The sequence below is a fragment of the Danio rerio genome, chromosome 17, assembly GCF_052040795.2.
Source record: "Danio rerio strain M-AB ecotype USA chromosome 17, GRCz13ab, whole genome shotgun sequence".
Taxonomy (NCBI): domain Eukaryota; kingdom Metazoa; phylum Chordata; class Actinopteri; order Cypriniformes; family Danionidae; genus Danio; species Danio rerio.
The window spans coordinates 10,511,174-10,527,500 of NC_141037.1; the positions used below are offsets into that span (position 1 = coordinate 10,511,174).

General features: G+C 32.5%; 1 protein-coding gene across 6 annotated transcripts in view; it reads left to right on the forward strand.

Annotated features, from left to right (window-relative positions):
* npas3 (neuronal PAS domain protein 3) overlaps positions 1–16,327 on the forward strand; it is a 609,585-nt gene that overhangs the window by 90,642 nt on the left and 502,616 nt on the right. The gene's annotated exons all lie outside the window — the stretch shown is intronic.

Sequence of the window (16,327 nt, forward strand, 5' to 3'; positions counted from 1 at the left end):
GTGCATATTATATGATCCCAGAGCAATGTATCAGTCTGAGGTTTTGGCTGGTGACCTCATGATGATGTGGCTGCTCATCATGATGATGTAAAACGTTAAGGGCAGGCTTCTGAAGTCTGCTTTGTGTTCTGATTGTGTTCTTTTTGTCCACCGGGGTTTTACACTTGCTAAATTTACATGAGAACGGGGAAACAATGGTGTTTGAGACTCACAGTATGGCTATTTACAAATACTGATGTCTTAATATTTGACTATGCCTAGGTATACTAAGACTTTCTTAGAGTACCTTTAACTAGACAAGTTATGTTAATTAGGCAAGTTGTTTGTTCTTTAGCTAACCAAAAAAAAAATCTAAGCTAATAATCTAAAAACTCGATTTTATTCTAGTCAAAATAAAAAACAGGACTTTTTCCAAAAGAAAAGATACATATATATATATATATATATATATATATATATATATATATATATATATATATATATATATATATATTATTATTTTTTTTTTTTAATATTTTTTTATAATATATATAACCATTCTGTCTGGTTCTCACATCTGATCAGATACTAGCTATCAGATATTCTGCAATAACAGCTCTTGTGCAGCCTCTTCACTCTTGTGTATTACTACGCTCACATAGAGTGACAGCAGATCAATAAACTCACTATAGCTTGACAAATATTGCTGCTGTCGGAAAACATCATGTACTTTTGAGGCTTTTTTAGATGGAAATGTAGTTGTTTAGATTGCAACTAGGCAGTTTATTCACAAGGGTAGTGCCTATTTTAAAATATTTATAATTTCGGAGATTAACACAATTGGCGGCCATTAGCCTTTCATACTGAGCAGAGCAAAGACGGTTGACGTTCCACCACAAGATGATGACAGAAACTGCATAATACACCCTTAAGGGAGAAAAACTCATAAGCATAAGTTTTGTACTACAACTGATCAAATCATTATAAAACTGGTAAGTAACATGCTAAGTGGATCTCTTTCCCTTGTATGTTGTAGTGCTGTATTTATACCACAGTAATCTGGTAGTGTTTGCTTTAGTTTGGCTTTTTTAGGGTTAATTATTGTGATAGCAATGGTATCTGCTGTTCTAATGGTCAGCTGCAGATGTGAATGAAAGGCGGAAGAAAGTAGTTCCTTGTACAAAGGAATTTTGTGACTCTCCGTGTTTGATTTAGTTTTTAATATACACATTTTTGCCATTAAACTGTTGTATAAACGCAATATCACACTCGTAGCAGTGCGATATGGCTGTATATCATCACTGGTGGGACACTAAGGCACTTGAGTCAATGCACGCCTCCTACCATGTTGCATTGCAACTCATGTGACATTGCTTATAGCGATATAGATATGTGTGTGCGTACGATATATACTACTGTTTAAAAGTGTCATTTACAATTAGCTTTTTTTTTATTTGACCCTTCAATGCGCAAGTGTATGATTGAAACCCTCTGTGATCCCGCACGAACAGCGTTCAGCAATTCACAAGTCACTTGACTCAGTTGTTGTGAGTTTTTACATGGCGAAGAGCAGATCTCTTTCCCAGCAGCGATGGACAAGATAAACAGTTAACAGTGGCTCTTTGATTGCGGCTCAAATCTCACATAAAGGAGCCTTTCACGGGCCAAAAGGCCAGCGCTAACACAGGCCATGGCGAAAGCTCTCTGGCTTTGATCCCCAAAATACATCCAGGCGAGTAAACGGCGGGCTTTGTTAGCAGAAGCAACACACACACACACACGCATGCATTATCACAGACTGCCAGAGCCCAGGTTTGCGCATGAAAGTAAAATGCGACTTCCCAGCTTGTCATGTATCAAAATGTTTGCCGACAATTGTTTAAAAAAAAAAAAAGCATCATTTTGCTATGAAGTAGGCCGCTTTTGAGCCGTTGCCGCCGAGAGATGGATTGCTTTCTGGAGTTTTTGACAGGTGTAATTGTTAAGGCGTCATCTGTTCTTGTTTGCACAAAATACATTTTAGCCAACTGTAGGACTTGCTTGCTAATCTTTCTCCCATCATTCTATTCTTCGCTTGCCACTAGACAAATCCCCTGTTATTTGACCAGATGGTGGCAAATCCATTCTCATGATAAGTTGCTTCTAGTTTGCATTTAGATTACCTGCAAAAATGGAACAATTTACTACCCTGCCTCTAACCATAACTTGCGCTTTCCTTTTGTATGGATTTGACTTACTTGTAACAAATTATATAAATCTTGATGAGTGTGTTAAAATTTGAGGTAATGTAATGGGAGCTGACGCGCGGGTCTGTAGGCAAGCGGATTCTTCACTTTGTGCAGAGATCTGGCTTTTACTACAGATGCTGTTTGCATTTGAGAAACGTTGATCATGAGTGACGTCTCCTTTCTTGCTCAGGTGTTGCTTTTCGAATGCTTTTCTGCTGAAAAAAAAAGAAATGTTGCTAAGCAGTTTTTATATCAGTTCAATCAAACGTTCAAAAAGCAAATGATCTGAGCTTTTTAGTGTTGGTTGTTGTTGTTGTTTTTTAATGCTGTTGTTATTATTGTATTTTGACAAAATTTTTTTTTTTTGTTGAGAAATTCAAAAGTTTGACACTGTGGTGAAATATCAAAATGTTATATCAAAAGTTAAAACTTTATAATATAATATAATATAATATAATATAATATAATATAATATAATATAATATAATATAATATAATATAATATAATAATATAATATAATATAATATAATTTTATTTCATAAAGTTTTAGATATTGATTGTGTAAACAGACATTATGAAATTGTATTTATTTATTTATTTATTTTATTAATATAATATAATATCAAATATCACATTTTAAATGTTTTTCATAAAATGTTAAATAAGTTTAAACAGTTTAAAGTTTAAAGTGAGTTGATATTTTATTTTATTTTATTATTTATTTATTTATTTACTAATTTTATTATTATTATTATATTGTTGTTGTTGTTATTATTATTATTATTACTGTTTTTGTTGTTGTATTTAATAATAATAATAATAATATATTTATATGTTTTATTTAATTTTTCTCATAAAATATCAAAACACTTTAAAAAGTTACGTTTGTAGTAAGTTGACATTTAATTTTTTATTGTATAAATTTTTTCATAAAATGTAAAATATTCTTAACCTTTAAACATACATGTAAAGTAAATTGAAAGTGTATTTATTTTATCATTCGTTTATTTCTTTATGGTTAATTATTATTATTATTATTATTATTATTATCAGTATTATTTTTAGTTTTTAGGTAATAATAACAAAAAAAAAAGTTTTTTATTTTCTCGTAAATTATTAATACAAAAAATTAAGTTTGTAGTGAGTTAACGTTTTATATAAAATAAAATAAAATATTATATTTTATCATCTTTAAATTTGTATTTTTTTTAATTAAATATTCATTAAGTTTGAGTTGAAGTGATTTGACATTTTATTATTTATTTATTTATTTACATATTATTATTATTACGATTATTATTACTATTATTAATAATAATAATAATAGTAATAATAATAATAATTTTTGTTGTTTTTATTTTATTTTATTTTATTGTCCACCTATTTGTTTTATTTTGTCTTTTATTTACAGTTTATTATTATTAATATTATTATTACTATTATTATTAACAATAATAATAATAATAATAATAATAATAATAATAATAATAATAATAATAATAATAACAACAATTTGGAGTGAGTTGTCATTTATTCTCAATATAACATTTATGTATTTTTATAATTGTTGTTAAACATTTGAATTGTGTTGACATTTATTAGCAATATAATATTGTATTATTATTATTGTTGTTGTTATTTGTTTGTTTAATAAGCAATTAATTGATTTACTTTATTTTTAACGAACAACAACAATAATTGCGTTCAAAGAATAATTTTGGGATAATAAATGTTATGTTAACCGTAAGTTTGGAGTAAAAATATCTATTGTGCATCAAGTACCCCTTTTTGATTCCTCAAAACAGCATGCCGTAAAAAAATAAATAAAAATAATAAATAAATAAATAAATAAATAAAATACTCTGTGTATCTTCTATCCAGATGTCAACTAGTTTGAAAAAGGCAAACTGATTTACAAATGAAATGATGACAGCTTGTGTGCGCTTCATAACTAGATGACAGGTAAACATGCTTTTAAGGTTTGCTGTGGATGGAAGCGTCTATTGCCCAGGTGCATTGCCTGCAGAAATCCAGCGAAAGGTGTATTATGTATAAATTATCTGTCACTTTTTTTCCCCAGTCTTCCTATGCTGTGATGAGCACTAATTTGCATAATCCTTTTAAGGAGTCAAATTATTCTGTCATGTAGCAGATTTAACATGCTAGCCAGGATTGCTCTGCCTCTCCGCTAATTAGTATGTACATTAATGCTGCTGGAATCCACATACGTGCTCCATTCATGGTCAATGTACAATCGGCCTCTCAGTATTACTGGACGCCTTCAGATTCATTCATGTTTCATTCACTGAAGAATCTTATGAGGATGTGAGAACAGGAGAGATGAGACATCTCAGAAGAATTACTGGTGTATTGTCTGTGTGATTGAGAAATTGAGCAAATCTAAGCTTCTGTTTGTTAGTTTAAAAGATGATATGCTTACCAATAAGGGTAACTTTGGTGTATGAGATATTTATGATTGTTAAACCAGGTATTTTGAATTGATAATTTTTTATAGTCACATTTTACACCAAATAGCTTAATTTAAAATATTAAAAGTAATCTGTTTAAAGTTTCATTTATAATTAGTTAATTTTAATATATGTATTTATTTATCATTTTTTCTTTTGCTATATATATACAGTATATATAAATAATTTTTTCTGTTGAGTTTATTTTATTATTATAATTTTTTTATTATTTTATTTAATTTATTTAAATCTATATTTTTTAACAATTTACCATATTTTTGTTGCCCACTATTTTATTTTATTTTATTTTATTTTATTTTATTTTATTTTATTTTATTTTATTGACCACATATTTGTATTGTTTAATTTTTATTTTAATTAAATTTAATTATTTTATTTTATTTTATTTTATTTTATGAACTACAAATTAGTTTCATTTAATTTAAATTTAAATTTTATTTTACATTTTATTTTTAATTTTATTTTATTATGTTATTTTATTTTATATACCACTGATTTGTTTTATTTATTTTTAATCTTTATTTATTTGTTTATTATTTTTTATTATTTTATTGACCACCCATTTGTTTTATTTAGTCTTTATGTTAGTCTTATGCTAGTCTTGCCCTATTTAAACATGTCTAAATATTTTATTTTATTGACCACAGATTTGTATTATTTAATTTTAATTTTAATAAAATTGACTTAGTTTTGTTTTGTTTTGTTTTATTTTATTTCATTGACCACAGATTTGTATTTTTTAATTTTTATTTTAATTAAATTATTTTATTTTATTTTATTTTATGAACTACAAATTAGTTTAATTTAATTTAAATTTAAATTTAATGTTATTATGTTATTTTATTTTATATACCACTGATTTGTTTTATTTACTTTTAATCTTTATTTATTTTATTTTATTTTATTTTATTTTATTTTATTTTATTGACCACCTGTTTGTTTTATTTAGTCTTACGTTAGTCTTTGCCACATGCCCTATTTAAACATGTCTATTCAAAATCCTTTGTTTTAAGCCTCATTTACACTATGAGCGACTCGCTGATTTGGACCAAAGATTTATTTTATTTTATTTTATTTTATTTTATTTTATTTTATTTTATTTTATTTTATTTTATTTTATTTTATTTTATTGACCACTGATTTGTTTAATTTATTTTTAATCTTATTTTTAATTTTTATTTATTTGTTTATTATTTTATTTTATTTTAATTTATTTTAGAACCTACTCAATATGTGTAACATCATAGGTCTTTTGCGTTAGTCAGTGTTTGCCAAATGGCCTCTTCAGACATGTCTATCCAAAATTACTTGTTTTAAATCTTTACAGGATGAAGCCAAAGCAGAAGCTCCTTTGAATTACATATATAAATCACTTCACTTTTGCTGTTCCATCTGTAAAGCCTCTGTAAGCGTCCTGTAATGTCTGGACACCGTGTTACTGCTACTGTAGTCTCCTGTATATGTAACAGTTTGAGTGTCTCTGAGTCCAGTGTCACCTGATAACAGGAGTCCGTCTCACCCGTCAACAGTCTTGTTTTCCCTGGAAGCTTCTGAAACAACAGGAAATTAAACTAGCTTTGTGTGCCGAGCACTTGGACTTTTCATTTCAAAACAACAATTTTCCTGCTATCTCTAATGAAAATCAGCGGGGTCAGCGAGATAAAGCTCCACCGAGAGCCAACACTCTCTAATCATCTGATTTCCAGAGTTTTGGGCCTGAATCAGTGTTTGCCCAACATAAGTGCTTCTCCGTGACTCCAGATCGCCATCTTCAATCAACAGCAAATTGGCGGTTTGACCGAATGTGTAGATTGGAGGACGGACGGAGCGAAATTTTAATACTCGCAGACTAATTGCGATTAGAATCACATTTGCTTTAATTTGAGCGACGCGTGATGAAAGAGAAGCTCAGGACCCGAGCGCTGGCCGTCATTAGCCGCGAGTCTGTAGTCTTTCCTTCAGCTTCTGTGTGTCTGCGTTTCTCCTGGATTAATTTCCTCTGCGTTTTTACAGTGACATTCAGTGAAGGTCATCCACCGTTTCTCTCTCTCTTTTTCTCTTTCTCTCGGATGTTCATCAGGGCCTTCAGCCAAGCTCAGCTCCTATGCGTGAATCGGCTGCATGTTTTGTACGGCGTCCAAGTAAGAGACAAATGTAGTAATGAGTCTGCTCCTGGCATCAGTCTGACCACCTGAGTGAAGGACTCTGAGTTTTTAAAGAAGGGGGGTTTGGATACTGAATTCAGTTAAAGTCTGCATGATTTTTTGGTGGAATACAGTATTAATTTTATTTTCTTCAGATAGGGTCCAATTTGTTTATGTTGGCCACAATTTTATTTTTATTTTTAAATAATTGTTTTTTAATTTAATTTATCTTTTGAGTATTTTTTAAATGTAATTTTACTTTGCTTTATTTTATTTTGTTTTTAATTATTATTATTATTATTATTTTTACTATATTTTTTTTACAATTTAATCAAATAGTTTTTTGGACCACTATTTTATTTTATTTTGTTTTGTTTTTATTATTGTAATTTTCTCATACATATTTTTGTGTTTTTTAATTTAGTTTTGACTATACTTTTTTACATTACTGTATTTTATGTTGAAGCACTGTTTAATTTTACCCTTTTTACTTTAATTATTATTATTATTATTATTATTATTATTATTATTATTAGTAGTAGTAGTAGTAGTAGTAGTAGTAGTAGTAGTGATATGTTTTATTATTATTAATATTATTATTATTATTAATAGTTTTTTGACATTTTATGTTATGTTATTTGTTTTGATTTTTTTACATTATTTTAATAAAATAAAACCACATTTTTATTTTATTTTACTTTATTATTATTATTATTATTATTATTATTATTATTATTATTATTATTATTATTATTATTATTAACTTAATAAATTATTAATTTATTTTCTTTTCTTTTACATAGTTTTATTTTGATTTAATTATTTTGATTTTTTTATTTTTAGTTTTGTTTTAATTTTTAAATAATTGTTTTTTAAAGTAAATTTGTTTATGTTTACAATATTTACAATATTTTTTTTATTTTATTCAAATATTTTGGAATTATTATTGGTGTTTTTTTATTCAAATATTTTGGAATTATTATTGGTGTTATTTTTTTACATTTTGTTATTTTACAGTTTGTTTGTTTTCTATTTTTTATGTAATTTAATTTTGTAATAATATTATTTTATTTATAAAAATTATTAAATTACATTTTGTTTTGAGTTAATTATTTTTTTCACATAATTTTATTTGAATCAAATTAGTTTTTTTTTTGACCACTGTTGTTTTTATTTAACTTTTTTATTTTGTTTTGTATTTATTTATTTTCTTTATATTATTGTCTTTAATTTTTTTCAGGCAAGCTCCTATGCAGGATTTGGTCTGTGTGTTTTGTACACTGTCCAAGCAAGAGCGGCACTGCTGACAAATGTAGTAATGAGTCTGCTTCTGGCATCAGTCTGACCACCTGAGTGAAAGACTCTGCTCTCATCTGTTCCTCTCTCTTCATCCACACTTTCTGCTGCACTAACAATATAAAAAAATAGCTGCAGACATCTGAATGAACATAACATGAGCAGTTTGACTACTGGTATGAGACTTGTTTTTGAGTGAAACAGATTTTGCAACTAGAAAAAAATGGATTTTTATTCACCTGAAACTGAAACTTTTGGATTCTACAGAAATTGAAATCCAAAAGTTTCTGAGAGTCCAGTTCAAGTCAGAAATTTGAATTGAGGTTTAAAACAGGATGTAGATTCACAATTTCTGTGTGAAATTTAGAAAGTCTTAAAGAAGGAAGTTGGATGGGCTGGTTTGATAAAGGGAGTGATGGATAGAAGAATGGGTGATAATTGGAAGAATGGAGTGATGATTTATTGTATGATTGATTGATGGAGGATCAATGGAGTGATGAAGGGAGAATTGATGGACGATATATGATAAATATATGGATAAATGATGGCTGGATTTAGTGATGAGCATAATCCAATTGAAGAATAGATGGATGAATGGTGTGATTGATTGATTGATTGATTGATTGATTGATTGATTGATTGATTGATTGATTGATTGATTGACAATGAATGGAGTGATGGAGGTGGACAGATGAATTGATATGTGATTTAAGCACAAATAAATGATGGATGATTGAGTAATGAGGGTGGCTAAATGAATGGATGGATGATTGATTGATTGTATGATTGATTAATTGACAGAGGATGAATGCAGTGATTTAGGGAGGCGAGGGCGAGTATTTACAACGCTCTAACTACTTAAAAACGCAGAAACTGTGCTCAATTTCACTGCGTGTGAGTTTGCTGGACAGTCTTTCACTGACACTCACAGCAGAAGCCCCTATTTCTCTGTGATTGAGAGAATGAAAGTAAACTGTCTCTCTCACTGTGGCCCATTTGACCTGCTGGTGTGACTTTTGCTCTTCTCTCGGCTCTTCTCTTCTCTCGGCTCTTCTCTTCTCTCGACTTCTGGATAGAAGTCTACATTCCCGTGGCTGAACCACATTTTTTTGCGGCGTGGAAATACATTTCCTAATAAGGCGCGGGAGCGATCGGTAACTCTGGTGTAATTTAAATGGGAGCGGGCATTCTAAAAATATCACTCCCAAGCAAGCAAGTATGCGTATGTACATGCGTGCGTGTGTGTTTATGTGTGTGAATGAGAGAGAGTGTGATGTTGTGTGCCGCTGTCTCTTGCTTTGTGCTGTGCTGTGCTGTGTGTGTGTGTGTGTGTGTGTGTTTATACAAACAGCTTGTCATAGCGACACACCGAATTAAACCGAATCGATGGCATGATAATTGTAACCGAATCGTGAGACCATTGTAGGTTCACACCTCTAGATGATTGATTAATTGATTGACAGGCATTGAATGGAGTGATGGAGGGAAGATGTTCATGATGAATGAATCAAATAAAGAGTGTAGACCGATGATTGATTGATTGATTGATTGATTGATTGACAATGAATGGAGTAATGGAGGGAGGATTGGTAAATGGATATATGATAAAGGCACAAATAAATGATGGAGGATTGAGTGTTGAGTTTAGATCAATAAATGGATGATTAATTAATTAATTTATTAATTGATTGATTGATTGATTGATTGTTGATTAATTGACAGACAATAAATGGAGTGATTTAGGGAGGATTGATAGATGGATATGATTAAAGTATAGATACATGATGAACGATTGAATGATAAGTGTGGATCTATGAATGGATGGATGGATAATTTGATTAACTGATTGATCCGATGATTAATTGATTGACTGATGGATGATGAATGCAGTGCTGGAGGGAGGATTGATGGATGTATGTATGATAAAATGATAATAAATGATGGATGATAAATGAGTGTGGAGCAATGAATGGATGGATAATTGATTGATCAACTGATTGGTCGTATGGTTGATTGATTGATTGATTTATTGATTGATTTATTGATTGATTGATGTAGTTATAGATGGAGGATTGATGGATGAATATATGATAAAATGATGGCTAAATTGAACGTGAAATTGAAAAGTGTGTATCGATAAATGGATGATTGATTGATTGATTGATTAATTGATTGACAATGAATGGATTGAGGGATGGATATATGAGGAAAGCGTGTATAAATGATGGATGGATTGAGTGATGAGTGTAGATCATTGAATGGACGAATGAAAGTTGAGATTGATTGATTGATGGTGAATAAATTAATGAATGGATTGAAGGAGGGTGGATGGATGGACGGATGGATAAATGACACAAGGATGGATAAATGGTAAAAGGGTAAAAGGTTGGATTGAGTTTTAAGTTTTGAACGCGTCTTGTTGTCTGCGTTCTCTCATCCACTTCCGCAAAATGAATGGAGCGAGCCAAAATAGAGGCGCACTGCTGGAGTCCAGCTTTCCTGTATTTATTTATTTATTTTTTTCTCCAGAACCCTCATCCGAGCGGCCGCAGTTAGTTTAGCGGTTCAGTCCGGCTCTGTCTACATGCCAGTGCTTCTCTCAGCCAGCAAATCATTACATGGGGAGCCCTGCCAAAGTTTTAAATACCAGAAAATAACACCATTTACCACATGCAGGGCAATTATTTCTGTGAAAAATTACCCAGGGGTTTTTATTTGTGATAAACCCCCCCTCCTCCCTTTCTTAACAGAGAAAGACGATGCGTAGCCGGCTCTTTCAGGTCCACGCGAAACTCCTCATTAATATTTATGGCCTGCTTTTGCAAAGAAACAGTGATAAGCACTGGATGAATATTAAGTTTGACTTTATTTAAAAAACGCATTAAAAAATATTCAGTAAATTAAAGAAAGAAAGAGGGGCGAAAACCTTTAAAGAAAGGTAAAGAAAAGCATGGAGTTCTTTGTGAAGAGGTTAAATAGTTCATTTTTGCGCAAGGCAGAGGAGAGAAGCTAACTTTCAGGCCGACTGAAAGAGACAAACTCTCTGCAAAGTCGGCGGCGAAGCAATATCAAACAAATGTAGAGTATTCACGCTGGTCCGTCATCTTCGAGGTCGAGTCATCTGCTCTTTGTTTTGGTGTGGCAGACGATCCTTGACTTGTCTGACTGTAGGATGACAGAGGCTTCTCTTTCATGCTATAAATATGAATTAGTAGAGTGGCGGCCTACGTCTTCATACAAGAAAGCGCAGGGCTGTTCTGTCCCACGCTGTGAAATATCTCGCTAACATCCATCCGCTGAATGCGTTTAGCCTGAGTTATAGTGTCGAGGCTGTTCATTTCGTGTCACAATAAAACTCTTACAAGCAATTTATTTCTTCTGAGCAGGACAATTTGGGGAATGAATCAAGTTATTTGTGTGATTACAAAGTGTGATTCGGATTTAAAATGCAAAAAAGAGAGGAAAAAGAAGAAAAGAAAGTTTGATGTGCTTGTTTGTATGTTTGGAATTATTTAACCATAATTGATAATAATAATAAGAAAAATAAGAAAAATAATACAATTTGGAAGGTAGGTCTAATAATATAATAATACTAATTAATAGTTAAAATAATATAAAAAAATAAATAATAGTTATAATAGTTATAATTATAAAAGTTGTTTTGTTTATCGTTGTTGTTGTTGTTGTTATTTATATTTAATCATAACTATAATATACTTTTTTAAATTTAATTGATATATCTAATTAAACTAGAGTAATTAAACCAAAATATAAATAAAATTAAAAATATTTAATTTGAGTAAAAAATAAATAAATACATAAATGAATAATAATCATAAAAATATGAAAAAAAAATGTTTTGGTTTAATTATTCTTGTTTAATTAGACATATTAATTAATATTAATATTAATTTATATTATATTAATTAAAAATAATAATAATAATAATAATAATAATAATAATAATACATTTAAAAACTACTCAAAATAATGACATAATTCTGCTTAAATATTTTATTATTACATTAATGTGGAGTATTATACAAAAAAATTACTTAAAAATTATTTATAAATATTTTACTGTAAATTATTGACATTAATAATAATAATAGTATTATTATTATTATTATTATTATTATTATTATAAATTAAAAAGTCACAATAAACAGTAACAAAACAAATAGAATATTCCACTGAAAAAAATAAAGTAAATAAATAAATAAATAAATAAATAAATAAATAAATAAATAAAAAGTCCTTAAAGCTTCTTTTTTTATGTTCATCTATATATATACATATATCATATGTATCTTCGTATGCTTATTTCCCACTTTTGCTACTTTATAATTGCAGCAGACCAGATCCCACTTTCAGATTTATTTTAACCGTGCTTCTAAATCCCTGACAGAGTAGGATGTTGTATATGACACCTCTCTAAGAGTGTTGGCTCTTTGATGGGGCATGTCCAAAAAAATCAAGACATTCCCACTGCAGTGACATTTATATCTATTGGCTCTAGTCCTGTTTAAAAGCTTCATGACAGCTCAAAGATTGGTCAGCTTGTAGTTTGGACATATAGTGAAGAATGGTGTCAAAGGAGATATTGCCACTAATGTTTTGGGACACCAGTTGGGACAGGTTGTGCTTCCATGTTGGAAAAAATCTGATCATTTATAATAGTGCAGGATATACAGTTCTTATATCTCTTCATGAAATAGAACTTATCAGGTCATGTGATCATCTATAGATATGAAAGACAAACACTTTCATTTACTCTAGCTGTATAGAAGTGTGTATCAATTAATTTCAGTTCATTTCTCTTGAATTGAACATTTAAACCTGTTGTAAGCCATAGCAGGGCTAATTTCCTATTAATAATGGGCAACAATGTTGTATCTGTAGCCCATTGCTTTAATTTGTTGTCCTGTCAGGATCAGGATCTTTTCTTAGTTTGCTGGCGTTTTTTTGCAATCGCATGTGTTTTCTAACTCCTCTCCCAGTTAGGTGACCTTCCATGTCCCAAGAGCCAGTTTTTATGCCCATAATCGGGTTATCGTGGTCCTGACCTCTGACTACCTCCATTTCCACAATGCACCGGCCCCTTACGGCTCTCCCTGTAAGTGATGGGCATGCAGGTGGATGGTCCCATATCGCTCCTTTGGGCTAAGCCCGGCTTGGTTCCGTGGGATAAAACTCAGCCACAAGGCGCTCACATATGAACCCTAAGCCTGGCTCCAGGAGGGGGCACCGGCTACACCATACCGGGTAACATCACAGTCCTCGCTGTTATTGTGCTCATAAGGGTTTTTTGAATCACACTTAGTCTGACCTGTCAAGACCTTTTTGTCTTGGGAGACCCTACCTGCACTGCTCCTCCACATCGAGAGAAGTCAGCTGAGGTGGCTTAGGCATCTGTTTCGGATGCCTCCTGGATGCCTACCTAGGGAGGTGTTACAGGCATGTCCTACTGGTAGGAGGCATCAAAGAAGACACAGGATATGCTGGAGGGACTATGTCTACCTGCTGACCTGGGAATGCCTCGTGATTCTCACTGAGGAGCTGAGGGAAGTGTCTGGAGAGAGGAAAGTCTGGGGTTCTCTCCTGAGTCTGCTTCACCCACGAGCTGGCCCTGGAAAAGGGGATGAAAATGGATAGATGGATGTGTGTTCCTAAAGTGCCAAGCATTAAGCTTTCTCGGCCATCGTAAGTTGCCTATTTATGGGATTGTTTCCCAAAATTGCCTAGCAACATAGCTCATAAAGTTTAATTTGAGTAGCATCAGCATGAGATTTCAGAAATTGACTTGTTAAAGACACAGTGTGTAGCATTTGCCACTAGAGGGCGCATATTCAAAACTAGCAAAGGTATAGCTTAATGATGCTATGACTAAGTGTGGAATCATGGAAGTTGTGGTCTTTATTACATCCTTTGCAAATCATCGATGAGTTAAAGCAGGGGTCGCCAAACTTGTTCAAGAAGGGCCGGTGTCCTGCAGATTTGAACTCCATCCCTAATCAAAAACACCTAAACAAGCTAATCAAGGTGTTACTTGAAGCACCCAGGCAGGTGTGTTGAAACAAGTTGGAGCTAAACCCTGCAGGGACACCAGCCTTCCAGGACCGAGATTGGTGACCCCTGAGTTAAAGTTTTCAACACCTACTGAAGCAGAGTAAGAAAAAAATTACATCACTTCCATTTCTTCTGCTCATGATCAAGTGTGTTATCAGACTGAATACATTTTTGTGCTTCTGTTATAATGCATCTCTGTGCAGTCACATAAGACACACACTTTGGTGTTTCCCTCCTCTTATATAAATAAAAACTGGAAATCAATGTTTTTTTTAACATCATTTGCATAAGCACACAACACATGCTCTGTCTCACTACTTAAAATTCAGGTGTTCAGGTGTGTTTGATTAGTGTCGATGTCTAGTTAACCCCTGCACTAGGTTTAAGTGATATGTGTAAAAGCAAGGAACAATGCTCGGGATTTGTTCTAGAGAGAATCCAAAGCAGAATGTTTTCTAAATGTACCGTCACGACCCTACTAAACAGTGCTGTTTCTCCATTGCTATTGAGACCAAAAAACAGTACTTTGTACATCACAGTTTAACTGATGGGAATGAGGATGATTGCAGCAGTAGTTGTGTTGAGGATCAGGGGTGTCTCTGGTTAGATTGCTGGATAACACTGGTTTCTCACTGTCTCTCCACCCTCAAGATCTCTCTTCGGGCTTTACGCCACTGCTCATTAACTCTTAGAATAAAGCAGCACAGGCATGTAGAGATCATAGTTAGAGGAGTTTAATCCTGCTGAAAAGATTCATGAGCGAAAGGAAAACTTCCTGATGATTCCTGTACCTATCTATCTATCTCTCTGTTTCTATCTATCTATCTATCTATCTATCTATCTATCTATCTATCTATCTATCTATCTATCTATCTATCTATCTATCTATCTATCTATCTATCTATCTATCTATCTATCTATCTATCTATCTATCTATCTATCTATCTATCTATCTATCTATCTATCTATCTATCTATCTATCTATCTATCTATCATCTGTCTGTCTGTCTGTCTGTCTATCTCTCTGTTTCTATCTATCTATCTATCTATCTATCTATCTATCTATCTATCTATCTATCTATCTATCTATCTATCTATCTATCTATCTATCTATCTATCTATCTATCTATCTATCTATCTATCTATCTATCTATCTATCTATCTATCTATCTATCTATCTATCTATCTATCTATCTATCTATCTATCTATCTATCTCCGTCCGTACGTCCGTCCGTCCACCTACTTATCTATTGTTGTCTATCGTTCGATCTGTCTACCATTAGTTTCATCATTTTCTGTTGTGCGTGAAAATCCCAGCAGCTTCTGAAATACTCAGACCAGCCAGTCTGGCACCAACCACCATGCCACGTTCAAAGTCACTTAAATCGCCTTTCTTCCTCATTCTGATACTCGGTTTGATCTGCAGCAGATCGTCTTGACCATGACTACATGCCTAAATGCATTGAGTTGCTGCCATGTGATTGGCTGATTAGATATTTGCGTTAACGTGCAGTTGGACAGGTGTACCTAATAAAGTGGCCAGTAAGTGTATAGTGTTTTTAAATACATTTTGTTGTGGGAAAAAAGTCAGTTATTTGAATAGTTTTTATTTTGATTTCTTCCATCAAATTTGAATCACAATCTGCGTCATTTTTACCTCAACATGACCTAGCTTGAAGGCCCCCTAGAGCTCCTCCAGCAGTACTGCACATTCTTGCATACACTTTCTTTCCTGTCGAACACACCAGACCCCTTGTCTGCCATCCACCGCAGAAGCTCACAGAGATAACATCTGCGAATCCGCAAGCAATCGGGCCCTGTTGTCTGAGTTAAGACGTTTAATCGTCCGGCCCTCCCTTTGCCGCAGTCTCTCCGGGCCGCCTGTCAGAAACGCACCAACCTCCCCGTCACAGTGTCAGCGCTGTGAGACGCCGGGGCCCGATCGCTCTCCTCCTCAAATACACTCACACACACGCACACAGTCTTTTGGGGACGCAAGAGCGCGACGGCAGGGTCCCATTAGAGCCCCGCTCCACCCCGTACCAGAGGGAGAGCAGCGGCTGCCAAACGCACAAGCTTTTCCTCACTATCAGCTGGAGGTTGCGCGGAGCCGCTAATTG